Source organism: Canis lupus, chromosome 15 (genome assembly GCF_011100685.1).
Source record: "Canis lupus familiaris isolate Mischka breed German Shepherd chromosome 15, alternate assembly UU_Cfam_GSD_1.0, whole genome shotgun sequence".
Taxonomy (NCBI): Eukaryota; Metazoa; Chordata; class Mammalia; order Carnivora; family Canidae; genus Canis; species Canis lupus.
Window position 1 is genome coordinate 40358707 of NC_049236.1, and position 15757 is coordinate 40374463.

The following is a 15757-nucleotide window of genomic DNA, read 5'->3' on the forward strand; positions in this document are numbered from 1 at the left end:
TTCTGTCTGGAATGAACATCAGATCTTCTCCATCTTTCAGAGACTAGATGAATTGTCATCTTCGTCCTTTGAACCTCGTAACATTTGGTTTTGGGTATTCTTCAGACACTTAAAATGATTTGCAAACACAGTTTATCTCCCCTAGTAGATTTGTGTTCCTCAAGGATCATTATAATTATTGGAGAGTTCATACGTTTCTCTTTTTTTAAGATTTTATTTATTTATTCATGAGAGACGGGGAGGGGGGGGGGGAGGGAGGGAGGGAGGGAGGGAGAGAAGAGAAGAGAGAGAGAGAGGGAGAAGCAGGCTCCATGCAGGGAGCCTGCTATGGGACTCCATCCCGGGTCTCCAGGATCACACCCTGGGCCGAAAGCAGGTGCTAAACTGTTGAGTCACCCAGGGATCCCAAATTCCATACATTTCTTTTGAAGACAGAGAGATTCATTTTTTGGATGGATGGATGGATGGATGGATGGGAAAAAGAAAAGGGATAAAGAAGCAAATTATCAAAAGTTTTTTTTTTAAAAAAATAAGAAAATGAATGTGTTTAAATGGTCTCCTTGACAATGGAAAATATAAAAATCTTGTTCTCCTGAGGAGGCTTGTTCTAGATATACTGTTTTCCCTATCTAGAAATCTTCAAAGGAAAATTGTTTCTCCCACTACAGCTCTGTTGAAGGAGCATGATGCCCAAGAACCTAGTCAAACCATAGCCTGGAGGAAAAACTACGGTTCTGCCCAAAGAAGAACTGGCAAGGTCACCCATGGGCTTATTCTCAAGAATAATCCACATTTCAATGTGGATTGAAAAATGTGGAGACAGAGTCAGGAATAGGAATTGACACTGTAAGATCCAGAGAGGACAGAAAGGGGGGAGAAAGAAGGAAATTGAGATTGACCATGAGGTAAAAGTAAGGATCAGAAGAAGTTATGAGCAGGTTGAAGTTATGAGAAATCAGAACCTAGAAAGAAGCAAAAGCAAAGTATTAGTGAAAAATATATAAAGTAGAGAGTCCATAAGCTCACTGGTAGCCAACTGGGAGAAAATGCAAGAGAGCCTCCCAAAGAGAAAGAGAGAATGTAGCCAAATTGTGTTATTAGGATATCAGGGTAAGGACTTAGGATCTCTTGTGGCTGAAGTCTCTCAAACTGCTGGCTTCTGTATCCTGTCTCTTGAATAGGCTGTCTTTTAATTCCCATGGGATTCCTTGATAGGACTTGTGAAGAGCCCTCATTATCTGTGCTACACCTTAATGCATGTGCCTCTCCATCCCTTGCAAACAAAGGAAGCTAATCAGAACAGAATTTTGGTTATGGGACTGAGCTCTCAGATCAAGAATGTGTATTGGGTTTTTCTAGAATATATTTGTATTGGTAACCATAATAGGAAGTATATATAATAAGCCACCCAGTGCTTAAGCTTTGCCATAGTTACCATTGAGGATACTGTAGAAAATGGATTCATCTATTAAACCAGTGGTTCCCAAGCTTTTTCCAGTCATGACACACATATGAAATGGCAATATTTGCACAGCATACTGAGATACACGATACTGCCCTAAGTACCTTTGCTTACCTGCCCCAAGAGATGAAAGGAATATTACCTCTTGTACACCTGTAATCATCCCTAGCATACCTGTTGGGCAGCTCTGCTTTGGCCCATGAGTCTGCTATGTAATAAGTTAATTCTTAGGAATAGAAAGTAATTTACTGGAAGAATTAATACACAAAACTCCCTTATTTACTTAGTACTTCACCAATTTTGACTGTAATAATGTTTTCTTCTCCCAGTTTATCTTCTGAGACTCTAGAGAAGTGAAATTTTGATATAATGACATTTGTCTATAGGCATAGGTCGTCATCTTCCCTACCCCTCACCCAGTACCACCATTATAAGGGGAATTGGATCCCATCTTTGCAGGTTTTAATGTCTTATGCTGGTGATAACAAATAGTTATATTTTATCCTTGCCAACCTCAGTTGATTGGTGGTGGCTGCCCAGAACTTGGAGCTGAGAAGCTTCTGAGTTGCAAATGGGTAGATTAGAAATGTGACAGTCCTTGGGCCTTAGAGGGTATCCAGCAAAAATCTGATAGATGTATTGCAATAACCTTTGGGCAGAAGGGAACATTTTAGGGACACTCTAGGCAAGGCAAGCCTGGAATAATTCATCCTCTGAATTGCTTTGTCTTAGTTGACAGCTTACTGCTTAAATCTTGTATGGGTCCCAGAAATGTGACAGTTTGAAAAAAAGAATGATTTACCCCGCATGTTTCTTTGTAGATGGGTCCGTGCTTTTTGCAGGAATCTGGAATGGCCAATAATATCTTTAATAATAGAATACACTTATTGAGGGCTTACTATGTGTTAGACACCATCCTAATCAGTTAATTTTTATAGCATCATTTGAGGAAGGTACTGTTATTATCCTCATGTGATAGATGAGGAAGCTGGGGTAGTAGCTAGAAAGTGGCAAAACCAGGAGTTAAACTGGGCACTCTTAGCTTCTACATTCTATTGCTAGATCATATACTGTTTGTAACCCTGCTTCAGAGATCAAAAAGGTCTGTTATACACTTGTCCCCAGCCCCATTTATACTGTTTTGTGATGGTGATGCTCTATAAAAGTGTGTCAATTCTAATAGAGCTCAGGTTAAGGTCTCAGGCTCATCTTTTATGACTGACAAGTTACATTTAAGAAAACAAATGCACTTTATTTTGGGTAAATTGCTGGATACAGAGATGTTAAAAACAGATGTGAGTGGTTTATGAGACCTCTGAAGGATGGGGTTGATGTGTTTGTTCTGTTACTTTGCGTGTTCACCAGAAAAAACAACAGGGCTCCATTTGGAACCAGTCTTCAGCAGCTGGGAAGGGCCTTTGTGTGGGGTTAAAAGCTTGACAGAACTCACTACCTTTGTGATAGCAGGGACCTCCCAGGGACCCTCAAGGTACAATGTGACCCGAGGGCTCTGGGCTTAAACCACAATGTGGCTCTTTCTTTCCTCATTGTTCATTTTTGTTCAGAAAGATTGAAGAGACTGAACAATTTTGGCCTAAATTAGCTTTCTCCCTAGGGGAAAAAAAATGAGTCATTAGGGACCTAGATGTTGGCAGAGACTTGTCAGGAAGCAGATTATTTTTCTCTTTTCTTCATTTTGGGTTTTTTTTTCTCTTTTTTCTGTTTTCTTTTCCTTTTACTTTCATTGCCAAAAATTAAATTGCCCTCAGTAAATAAATAAATCAAGGTCCATGTTCTCCAATCAAAATAACAAGATTGTGATTATTTTCATGGAAATTCAGATTCTTTATATGGTCTGTCAGTAATTTGTAAATGAAGTATGTCTCAGTTTTGAAAATAAGTTTTATAATACTTGCTTTTTATTTCTACATATGTACACTGACTTTATAGTCGTATGTATATGTCCAATAAAAATAGTGAATATAGACAGAACATGAAGACTCCTAACTCTGGGAAACGAACTAGAGGTGGTGGAAAGGGAGGAGGGCGGGAGGTGGGGGTGAATGGGTGACGGGCACTGAGGGGGGCACTTGACAGGATGAGCACTGGGTGTTATTCTGTATGTTGGCAAATTGAACACCAATAAAAAATAAATTTATTATTAAAAAAACAAAAAAATAGTGAATATTTATTTTTAAAAGATGTATATTTACTAAATGCCTATTAAGTGTGTAAGTGTAGTTACATATGGCACCTCATCAATTTTTCATAACCTACCAGGAAGAAATATATAATCCCTATCTTATCGATGAACATATCAAGGTTCAGATAGCTTATGTGATTTGCCCACAATGACCCAGCAATTGCTAAGTGATGGAACCTGGATTTTAAACCAGATTTGGTCTGCCTAACTGAAGTCATTCCAAAGTCTGTATCATGTACCTTTTGTAGGATATGTTAAGATTTCATGACTCAGCAGACCATGTATTCTCACTATCAGTTGGCAGTGGGTATACAAAAATGAGTAAGATGTGATCTCTGTTCTTAAAAAAAATGAGTAAGATGTGATCTCTGTTCTTAAAAAACTCATGTCAAGGGTGAGTTGGTAATTATACTATAGTATATTAAGTCCAACTTACAATAGAAAAATGGTGATCCACGCTGCCAACTTCCTGAAGCAGAAAGGAAAAGCAAAGATGGTTTCATTCAAAAGGGGATCCTGAAACTGTGTCTTAAATTTGCCAAGCAAAGAGTGGGGTTGAAGGGAGGTGTGGAAAACATTCTGAACTGAGAACAGCATGGGCAAGTCTCTGAAAAGGGAGTCCATTCAATGCGATAGGGATATTTAGTATGTATTAGTTTCCTAGGAAACTGTAACAAAGGACCCCAAACCGGATGGCTTAAAACAACAGAAATTTATTCTCTTGCTTGTCTGGAGACTAGAAGTCAACAATCAGGGTATGAAAAGGGTCAGTTCCTTTTGAGGACTCAAAGAGGATAACTGTTCATGTCTCTCCCCTAAATTCTTATGACAGCCAGCAATCCTTGACATTCCTTGGCCTGTGGGTGCATCACTCCAATCTCTGTCTCCATCTTCACCTGCATTCCCCCTGTCACTGTGGCTTCACATGGTCATCTTTTGGATTAATCACACTGTATTAAGAGCCTATCCTCATCTTAACTAGTTAATCTGCAGTTACCTTATTTCCAAGTAAGGTCATATTCAGACTTTGGGGCTTTGGGAAAACACAGTTCAACCCATAGCAGAGAGTATATTGAGGATTGAGGCTTGTTTATCATAAGATACTTGTGCTTCAACAGGGAACCATGTCTTCACCTTGTAGACAACAGAAGGCCAGCTGAAGTTATAAGCTGGGGAGTGACATCGTCAATTGTGCTTGGGAAGTAACTCTGGCAGCAGCAGCAGGGAATGGAAGTTGGGCCACTTAGAAGGCTATAACAATGTTCAGTCAGAATATTATGCAGAATTGGGCTTTAGAAAAGATCTAAATTACAGAATAAAAGCCTTATACATAAATATGTTTTCCTAGTGTTAGTTATATATAATAGGCAAAATAAGTATCCAACAATAGAAGAATCACTAAGGGAATTATAAGCTGCCTTTAAAAGTTAGTCTTTCAAAGCAGGTAATAGAACATGAAGACTGTATTTTAAAAATTGGTGAATATAGGATATAAAGTATACAAAAAAAGTGACTTCAAGTATATTAAATACTAATGAAAACAAAGAGGTTATGTCATATTATTAATGTTAATTTTTCTCCAGATTGAGGGGATTATGGGAAGTTTTTATCACCTTTATTTAGGTATAATTTATATAAAATCCAACTTTGAGTGTACAATTGGTAAGTAATGTCACACGTATATAGTCATGTGATCATCACCAAAATGATCATATAGAACATGTTCATCCTTCAGAAAGTTTCTTCATGACTTTGCAGTGAGTCCCTTGGCGACCTCTAACCTGCTTTCTACCACTGTAGTTTCACCTTTTAGAATGTCGTGCAAATAGAATCGTTTGATATTTAGCGTTTTGTGTTTGGCATTTTTCACTATGATTAATGTGACTGAAATTCATTTATGTTGTTGTAAATGTCAGTAGTCGGTTCCTTTTTAGTACAGAATGGTACTTCATTGCCTAGATATACTAAAAATGTGTATATCCATTTACTAATTAATGAACATTTGGCCAAATATTCATTAGCTGTTACAACAGTAATAGCTTTTAAGTTTTTAGCTTATTAAAAAATAAGGCTGAGAATCATTGGATATTATAATTTTGTGCATATTTGCATAAGCCTTTGTATCTATTTCTCTTGAGGAAATAACTAGGAGGAACATTGTTTGATCTTAGGAAAAGCATCTAACTTTATAAGAAATTGTCTTCCAAATACTTTTGTCATTTTGCATTCCCAGCATTATATAAGAGTTCAGGTGTTCCACATTCTCACAAACTTGGAATTATCAGTCTATATCTTTGTAGTCATTCTAGTAGATGTGTAGTGTTATGTCATTGTGGTTTTAATTTGCATTTCTCTAATGACCAGTGATGTTGAACATGTTTTCATGAGTTTATTTCAATTCTGCACATCTTTAGTGAAATGTTTGTTCAGATTGCTATCCATTTGTTTTTTGGTTTTTTTTTAATTATTTTTTATTTTTTTAAATAATAAATTTATTTTTTATTGGTGTTCTCTGCACTTCCTGCTTTATCCCATGTGGTCTCTTCTCTACCTCTAGTTGTGGAGTTTGTTCTGCCTCTCTTCAAGTTGATTTCTGGAGTATGTAGAAGGAATTGATAGTTATATAGTTCTATTCATGGGACAAGAGGATCCTAGGGTCCTCCTACTCTGCCACAATTTTCCGCCTTAATTTTTATGAATCGTTATAAATGATATTGTATTTTTAATGTTAGTGTCTGTGTGTTTGTTAATATGTACAAATACAATTGGTATTTGTATATTTGTGTTGTATCCTGAGACCTTGCTGAATCTACTTATTAGTTCTTGATATTTTCTACACAATCATGTCATCTTCAAACAGAGAGAGTTTTATTTCTTCCTTTCCAATCTGTATATCTAGCTTTTCTTTTTTTATTGCACTGCCTTCAACTTCCATATAATGTTGAATAAGAGTATTAAGAGTAGATACCCGTTCCTTGTTCCCCAGTCTGGATGAAGAAAGCATTTAATCTTTCACTCTTAGATATAATGTTAGCTGTAAGACTTTAGTAGATGCCTTTACAAAGTTGAGGAAACTCCCTATTTCCCATCTTTCTGAGAGTTTTTTTTTCTTATTATGGATGAATGTTGAATTTTGTCAAATGCTTTTCCTACATTGATTGATATGGTAATATGATAGTTTTCTTTAGTCCTTTGACGTGATGAGTTACATTGATTGATTTTCAAATATTTAGCCAGCCTTGTATTCCTGGAATAAACGTCACTTGGTTGTGGTGTATATTTATTTTACATATTTCTGAATTCTATATGTTAATATTGTGTTAAGGATTTTTGCATCATGAGGAATATTGATCTGTAGTTCACAGACCAGTTCTGTGTCTGGTTTTGACATCACAGTTATTCTAGCTTCATAAAATAAATTGGGAAAAATTCTATGTTTTTTTTTATAATAATAAATTTATTTTTTATTGGTGTTCAATTTGCCAACATACAGAATAACACCCAGTGCTCATCCCATCAAGTGCCCCCCTCAGTGCCTGTCACCCATCCACCCACACCCCCCACCCTCCTCCCCTTCCACCACCCCCAGCTCGTTTCTGAGAGTTAGGAGTCTTCATGTTCTGTCTCCCTTTCTGATATTTCCTACCCATTTCTTCTCCCTTCCCTTCTATTCCCTTTCACTATTATTTATATTCCCCAAATGAATGAGAACATATAATGTTTGTCCTTCTCCGATTGACTTATTTCACTCATCATAATACCCTCCAGTTCCATCCATGTGGAAGCAAATGGTGGGTTTTGTCGTTTCTAATGGCTGAGTAATATTCCATTGTATACATAAATCATATCTTCTTTATCCATTCATCTTTCGATGGACACCGAGGCTCCTTCCACAGTTTGGCTATTGTGGACATTGCTGCTAGAAACATCGGGGTGCAGGTGTCCCGGTGTTTCATTGCATCTGTATCTTTGGGGTAAATCCCCAACAGTGCAATTGCTGGGTCCTAGGGCAGGTCTATTTTTAATTCTTTGAGGAACCTCCACACAGTTTTCCAGAGTGGCTGCACCAGTTCACATTCCCACCAACAGTGTAAGAGGGTTCCCTTTTCTCCACATCCTCTCCAACATTTGTGGTTTCCTGCCTTGTTAATTTCCCCCATTCTCACTGGTGTGAGGTGGTATCTCATTGTGGTTTTGATTTGAATTTCCCTGATGGCAAGTGATGCAGAGCATTTTCTCATGTGCGTGTTGGCCATGTCTATGTCTTCCTCTGTGAGATTTCTGTTCATGTCTTTTGCCCATTTCATGATTGGATTGTTTGTTTCTTTGGTGTTGAGTTTAATAAGTTCTTTATAGATCTTGGAAACTAGCCCTTTATCTGATAGGTCATTTGCTAATATCTTCTCCCATTCTGTAGGTTGTCTTTTAGTTTTGTTGACTGTATCCTTTGCTGTGCAAAAGCTTCTTATCTTGATGAAGTTCCAATAGTTCATTTTTGCTTTTGTTTCTTTTGCCTTCGTGGATGTATCTTGCAAGAAGTTACTGTGGCTGAGTGCAAAAAGGGTGTTGCCTGTGTTCTCTAGGATTTTGATGGAATCTTGTCTCACATTTAGATCTTTCATCCATTTTGAGTTTATCTTTGTGTATGGTGCAAGAGAGTGGTCTAGTTTCATTCTTCTGCATGTGGATGTCCAATTTTCCCAGCACCATTTATTGAAGAGACTGTCTTTCTTCCAATGGGTAGTCTTTCCTCCTTTATTGAATATTAGTTGACCATAAAGTTGAGGGTCCACTTCTGGGTTCTCTATTCTGTTCCATTGATCTATGTGTCTGTTTTTGTGCCAGTACCACACTGTCTTGATGACCACAGCTTTGTAGTACAACCTGAAATCTGGCATTGTGATGCCCCCAGATATGGTTTTCTTTTTTAAAATTCCCCTGGCTATTCGGGGTCTTTTCTGATTCCACACAAATCTTAAAATAATTTGTTCTAACTCTTTGAAGAAAGTCCATGGTATTTTGATATGGATTGCATTAAACGTGTAAATTGCCCTGGGTAACATTGACATTTTCACAATATTAATTATGCCAATCCATGAGCGTAGAATATTTTTCCATCTCTTTGTGTCTTCCTCAATTTCTTTCAGAAGTGTTCTATAGTTTTGAGGGTATAGATCCTTTACCTCTTTGGTTAGGTTTATTCCTAGGTACCTTATGCTTTTGGGTGCAATTGTAAATGGGATTGACTCCTTAATTTCTCTTTCTTCACTCTCATTGTTAGTGTATAGAAATGCTATCCATTTGTTATTGAATTTTCTTACTTTTAAGTTAAAAGCGTTTTTTATATATTTTTGCAAATATTTTTCCCATTTTGAGGCTTGCATTTCCTTTTCTTAATAGTGCCTTTAGAAAATCAAGAGGTTTTACTTTTTTTTTCTTTTCTGTGTATGCGTTTAATTTTTTGTTTAAGATATCTTTGCCAGGGATCCTTGGGTGGCTCCGCAGTTTAGCGCCTGCCATTGGTCCAGGATATGATCCTGGAGTCCTGGCATCGAGTCCCACATCGGCTCCCTGTATGAAGCCTGCTTCTCCCTCTGCCTGTGTCTCTGCCTGTGTGTGTGTCTCTCTCTCTATCATGAATAAATAAAATCTTAAAAAATAAGATATCTTTGCCAAAATCAAGGTTTCTAAGATTTTGTCCCATATCTTCTCATAAAAAGCTCATAGTTTTAGCTCATATATTTAGATTCATGGTTATTTCAAGTTGATTTTTATATCTAAGGTTGAAGGTCAGATCTATTTCTTTGCATAAATGGATAGCCAGTTGTTCCATTACCACTTTTTGAAAGATTATCCTTTTCCTCCTCAAAATTTACCCACATGTGTGTGGATCTACATCTGGAATTGTTTTTTGTTTATATGTGTACTCCTGAAAAAAATCATTTTTATTGAACTATAATTGATATATTAGTTTCAAGTGTACAACATAATAATTTAATATTTGCTTACACTGCAAAATGATTACTGCAATAACACTAGTTAATTAACATCCATTACCACATATCATTTTAGACTTTTTTCTTGTTAAGAACTTTTAAGATCTACTCTCTTTGCAACTAACAATAGAGTATTATTAATTATAATCACTATGCTATATGTTATATTCCCATGACATTTATTTTATAGTTTTATATTTTATAGTAAACATCCATACCTTTTGAGCACCTTCACTCTTTCTCCCCACTTCTGGAAACCATAATCTGTTCTCTGTATCTCTCAGCTTACGGGATTTCTTTTATTCTTTATGTTTAGACTGCATGTACAAATAAACTTATTTTAATGACAATTCAAAGTTTCTATATGTAGTTCTTTAAGGAAGAGTGATGCTTCCCTTTGTTTTTTCTCAAGATTGCTTTGGCTATTTAGGGTCTATTATGGTCCCATACAATTTTAGGATTGTTTCTTTTTTTTTCTGTTTCCGTGAAAAATGCCATTGAAATTTTGATAGGGATTTTATTGAATCTATAGCTTATAGACATTTTAACAATATTAATATTTCTTCCAATCCATGAACATGGAATATCTTTCCATTTAATTGTGTCTTCTTCAATTTCTTTGTGTCTTTGTATCTTCTAATTGTGTCTTCTTTCAATTTCTTAACTGTGTCTTAGTTTTCAGTGTACAGATCTTTCAAACTCCTTGGAGATAGATATATATATATATATATATATATATATCTATTCTATATATATATATATCTATATATAATCTATTCTATATATATATATATATATAATCTATTCTATATATATATATATAGAATATATATATATATATATTCCTAGCTATTTTATTCTTTTGATGCAGCTATGTATTATATAAATTTTATATATTGTTTTTGTATCCTGAAACTTTCCTGAATTTGTTTATTAATGTTTTTTAACAGTTTTTTTTTTTTTACTGGAATCTTTAGTCTTTCTGCACACTGTATCATGTCATCTGCAAGTAGTAACAGTTTTACTTCTTCCTTTTCAATTTGGATGCCTTTTATTTCTTTTTCTTCCCTAATTGCTGTGGCTAGGACTTCTAGTACTATGTTGATAAAAGTGGTAAGAGTAGGCATCCTTGTCTTGTTCTTGATCTTAGAGGTAAAACTTCCAGCTTCTCACCATTAAGTATAACGTTAGTAGTTGTAGGCTTGTCCTCCATGATCTTGAATATGTTGAGGTGCATTCCCTTTACACTCACTTTGTTGAGAGTTTTTATCATAAATCAACGTTGAATTTTGTCAAGTGCTTTCTCTATATCTATTGAGATGATTATAAGATTTGTATCCTTCATTTTGTTAATGTGGTGTATCATGTTGATTGATTTATGGATATTGAACCATCCTTGCATCCCTGGAGTAAATCCCACATGATCACAGTGAATGATCAGTTTATTGTAATGTTAAGTTTAGTTTGCTAATATTTTCTTTTTTACTTTTTAATTTTTTTAAGTTTTTATTTAAATTCTGGTTGTTAACATATAGTGTAATATTGCTTTCAGGAGTAGAATTTAGTTATCCCTTTACATATAACTCAGTGATTTACCAATATTTTGTTGAGGATTTTGCATCTGTATTCATCTCAATATTGCCCTGTAATTTTCTTTTGTTGTAGCATCCTTGTCTGGTTTTGGTATCAGGGTAATTCTAGACTCACAAAATGAATTTAGAAATGGTACCTCCTTGGGGCACCTGGGTGGCTCAGTCAGTTAAGCATCCAATTCTGGATTTCAGTTCAGGCCATAACTCCAGGTCATGGGATCACACCCCACATCTGCTCCACATTCAGCATGAAGTCTGCTTGGGTTTCTTTCCCTCTACCACTTCCCCCCACTTGCTCATTCTTGCTTTCTGTCTCTCTAAAATAAATAAATCTTTAAAAAAAAAGAAATGGTACCCCCTCTTCTATTTTTTTTGAAGAATTTGAGAAAGGATTAGTATTAATTCTTCTTTAAATATTTGGTAGAATTCACCAGTGAAGCTGTCTAGTCCTTGTTTTTTGTTTCTTGGGATATGTGTACTTTTATGGCAATAACACACTGTCTTGATCATTATAGCATAATAGTAATCCTTGAAGTGTTAGTCGTTTTAAACATTGTCTTGGCTATTTTAGGGACTTTGCATTTCTCTGTATATTTTAGAATCAATTTGTCAGTTTCTACCAGAAAAGATGTTAATATTTTTACTGTGATGGAGTTGAATCAAGAGATCATTTTGGGAAGGTTGAAAACTCAATATCAAATATATCTATCTATGAACATTATTTAAATTTTTATTTAAGTATTTCATTATTTCTCTGTGCAATTATTTTCAATGTACAGGTTTGGATATTTTGTTCAATTTATCACTATTTATTTAGTATTTTTGACTTTTTATCAATAGTTTTATTTCAGTAACTTTACTTTCCAGTTGCTCATTTCTACTGTATAAAAATGCAATTGACTTTAGTACATTTACCTCATATTCTATAAATATCCTCATTTATAGCTGCTACCAGCTTTCTTGTAGATTCCGTGAGATTTTCAACATGGATGATTATGACATTTATAAATAAGTATAATTTTGTTTCTTTTTTAATAATCCAGATGGGTTTAATTTTTTCTTGCCTTATTACACTGACAAGATAATGTTAGATAGAAGTTATGGTATCAGACATCTTTCCCTTGTTCTCAGTGTTGGGGGGAAAGTATTAAGTCTTTTACTATTAAGTATGATAGAAAATGTAAATTTTTGTAAATACCCCTTTATCAAGTTGAAGAATTTTACTTCTATTTCTAGGGGATGGGGTTTTTATCATGAATGGGTATAGTTGCTGGATATAGAATTCTAGGTGGGCAGGGTTTTCTTTCAATACTTTAGAGCACAGATTCTCAATCAGAAGTGATTTTTTGCCTCTCAGGAGACTTTAGGCAATGTGTAGACACATTTTTTGGTTGTCATAACTGAGAGAAAGATATTGGCATCTGGATCCAGTACCCAGAAGTCAGGGATGCTGCTAAACATCATACAATGCATAAAACAACACCCCCACACACAAGGAATCAAATGGTCTGAGATATCAATAGTGTTGAGTTTGAGAAACATTGCTAAATTTACAATCTATCTTTTCCTGAAGTCACATAGCCTAGTTAAGTTTCTTTTGGAAAATCATCTGACAGTTCTATCTCAGCATTCTCATCTATAGTTTTATCTCAGATTCTCATTTAATCTGAAAATTAAAGTGCCACTAACATATGGAATGCTGTGATGTAAAATAATGACTTATATTATCAAAATAGTTGACACAATGTTAGTTGTGTCAAGATTGAAAACCCTGCCTTAAGGGATGCCTTTCCATTACGTGGAGGTTTGCACAGTTTTTATAAGATATCTGCTTTCTTTTCTTTCTTTCTTTCTTTCTTTTTTTTTTTTTCTATATAAGATTTTCCTCCTTTGGGGGCTCCTGGGTGGCTCAGTTGCTTAAGCATCTGCCTTTGGCTCAGGTCATAATCCCAGGGTTCTGGGATCAAGCCCTGCATCAGGCTCCCTGCTCTGGGGGGAGCCTGCTTCTCTCTCCCTCTGCCTACCTTTGTCCCTGCTTGCTTGCTCACTCTCTCTGTCAAATAAATAAATAAAATCTTTAAAAAAAATATTTTCCTCTCTTTGTGTCTGCTTTGAAGACTTTTTACTTTTGATTCTAAGAAATTTGATTGATATGTGCTTTTGTGTCATTTTCTTTGTGTTTCTTACAATTGGGGTTCATTAAGTTTCTTAGATCAATAAGTTTACGTTTTTATCCAATTTTGAAATTTTTCCAGAATCACTTAGTATTGTTCTATAGGTCACTTATGCCTTGTTCACATTTTTCAGTTTTTTAGTCGTTGTGTTATCTACTTTTTGTATTGTTTCTATTGATTTGTCTTCAGATTTACTGATCTTTTTTGAAGTCTAATCTTCTGTTAATCTATCCTTTGTATTTTTCTTTTCATAACTTTCATTTTCCATTCTCAAATCTCAATCAGTTGGACTTTTTATGCCTGGTATTATTCTCCTTGTTGTGTTCATGTTTTCATCTACCTTCTTGACATATAAAGCATACTTATAACAGTTGTTTTATCATCCTTATTCTATCATTTCTGTCAGTTCTGGGCTGTCTCCCTGGGATTGGTTGAATTTTCTCCTGTTTATAGGCTTTATTTTCCTGCTTATTTGTATGTCTAGTAATTTTTTATTAAATGCTGAAAAGTGTTGAATTTTGTTTTTCATTATGTTTCCTAACTGTTTACTTTGTTCAGGTATGCAGTTAATTCACTTGCAGTCCAGTTAGATCTTCTTTAGACTTGTTTTTATCTTATTAGGTTAGGTCCAGACCCACTGCTAAGGGATGACCTTTATGAGGCCTCTTATGCATGCTATGTGTTGCAACATCTCCATACTCTGACTAGTGAGATTGTAAACGTTTTTTTAGATCTCCATGAATTTTTTCTCTTTTTTTTCTTTCTATGAATTCTGAGGATTGTTTAGCTACCATCAAACAGCCTCATGTAGTTTTGCTCCATGCATGTGAAGAGCAGAAAGGACTTCGTTACTGATGCCTTGAGCTTTCTTTCAACATAGTTCCCTTCTCTCTGGTACTCTGCCCCACAAACTCTTGCCACCTCACTCTCCCCACTCTAATCTCCCGAGCTCAGTAAGACCTCTGAGTTCCTCCACCTGAATTGTATCCTGTAAATGGCTTCCAAACAATGAGCTGGTGTGATCTTAAGGCTTACCTTACTTATTTTTTTTCTCTCAAGGATCACAGTCCTGCATTATCTCTTGTCCAGTACTGAAAACAGTTTCTTATATTGAGAAGTTAATCCTTATGGGTAGAAGCAAAAATCCTCAGTCTCCTGCAGCTTGATGGCTTTTTATAGAAGGGAAGCATACACTGAGGCAGGGCCTCAAACAATTGCAGTTACTTGGGGAAACTGACATGGTGTAGCCTCATTTTTACCAGTTCAGAAGCACTTTTTTTTTTCAGAAGCACCTTTTGAATACCCAGAGATAATTGAACTTGGGCAAACAGACACCTCTTCTTTTTTTGGGGTGGGGGAGGGAGTCTTTTTTAAAATTTACATTCAATTAATTAACATATAATGTATTATTGGTTTTCAGAGGTAGAGTTCAGTGATTCACCAGTCCTACATAATACCCAGTGCTCATTAGATCAGGTGCCCTCTTTAATGTCCATCAGCCAGTTATCTCATCCCCCTACACCCCTCTCCTCCAGTTCAGTTTGTTTCCTAAGGTTAAGAGTCTCTTATGGTTACAGACACCTCTTCAGAACTCTTCAAACACTAGTGCATAATCCAGAATGTGAAAATTCAAGTATATGGTAGAGAATATTATTTTATAATGACCATCTAGAGCTAGTTGGTCTTCCTGTATCAGAATACTTAGGAAGCCAAATTACTCATCATCTGCTGTTTGAGCTTGGAAACTGGTGCAGCTAGCAAAACCCCTAGTACATCAAAAGAATGCAGTAAATAACTGTTAAATGAATGGAAAATAGGAGCAAGAACTATTTTTTCTGCTGAATATTAGGCATCTTTATTTCATTTCATAGAATACCCCTAGAGATGGGTTTATGTCAGGATACCACTTTAATACCCTACATTAGCTCAAACTGCAAAATTTGTATTCTAAGATCCTTGTTTATCCTAAGTTACAGATTGGCAACCCCCTATCTAGATACATTAACTTTCTCCAGAATGGTTCTAATACCAATAATTAAGCTTCCATTTAAATATAGTCACATTCCTATTTTTTCCTGGATCCTGAGATTAACTTCATCTTGGCATTTTGGGGTGTTTTACAAACTCTCTACTCACTCATTTACATTCACTTGCATTATTATTGCCAAAGCCCACTCCAGATGTTGCAAATTAGCAACTAATAAAAATCTTCTGGGTCTAGGGCACTAGGTAGCTCAGGCCATGATCTCAGCGTCCTGGGATTGAGCTCCACATTGGGTTCCCTATTCAGTAGGGTGTCTGTTTGTCCCTCTCCCTCTGCCCTTCATCTG

General features: G+C 35.7%; 1 protein-coding gene across 7 annotated transcripts in view; it reads left to right on the forward strand.

The window, feature by feature from the left end:
• Window positions 1-15757, forward strand: part of ANO4 (anoctamin 4) — a 404256-nt gene that overhangs the window by 322005 nt on the left and 66494 nt on the right. The gene's annotated exons all lie outside the window — the stretch shown is intronic.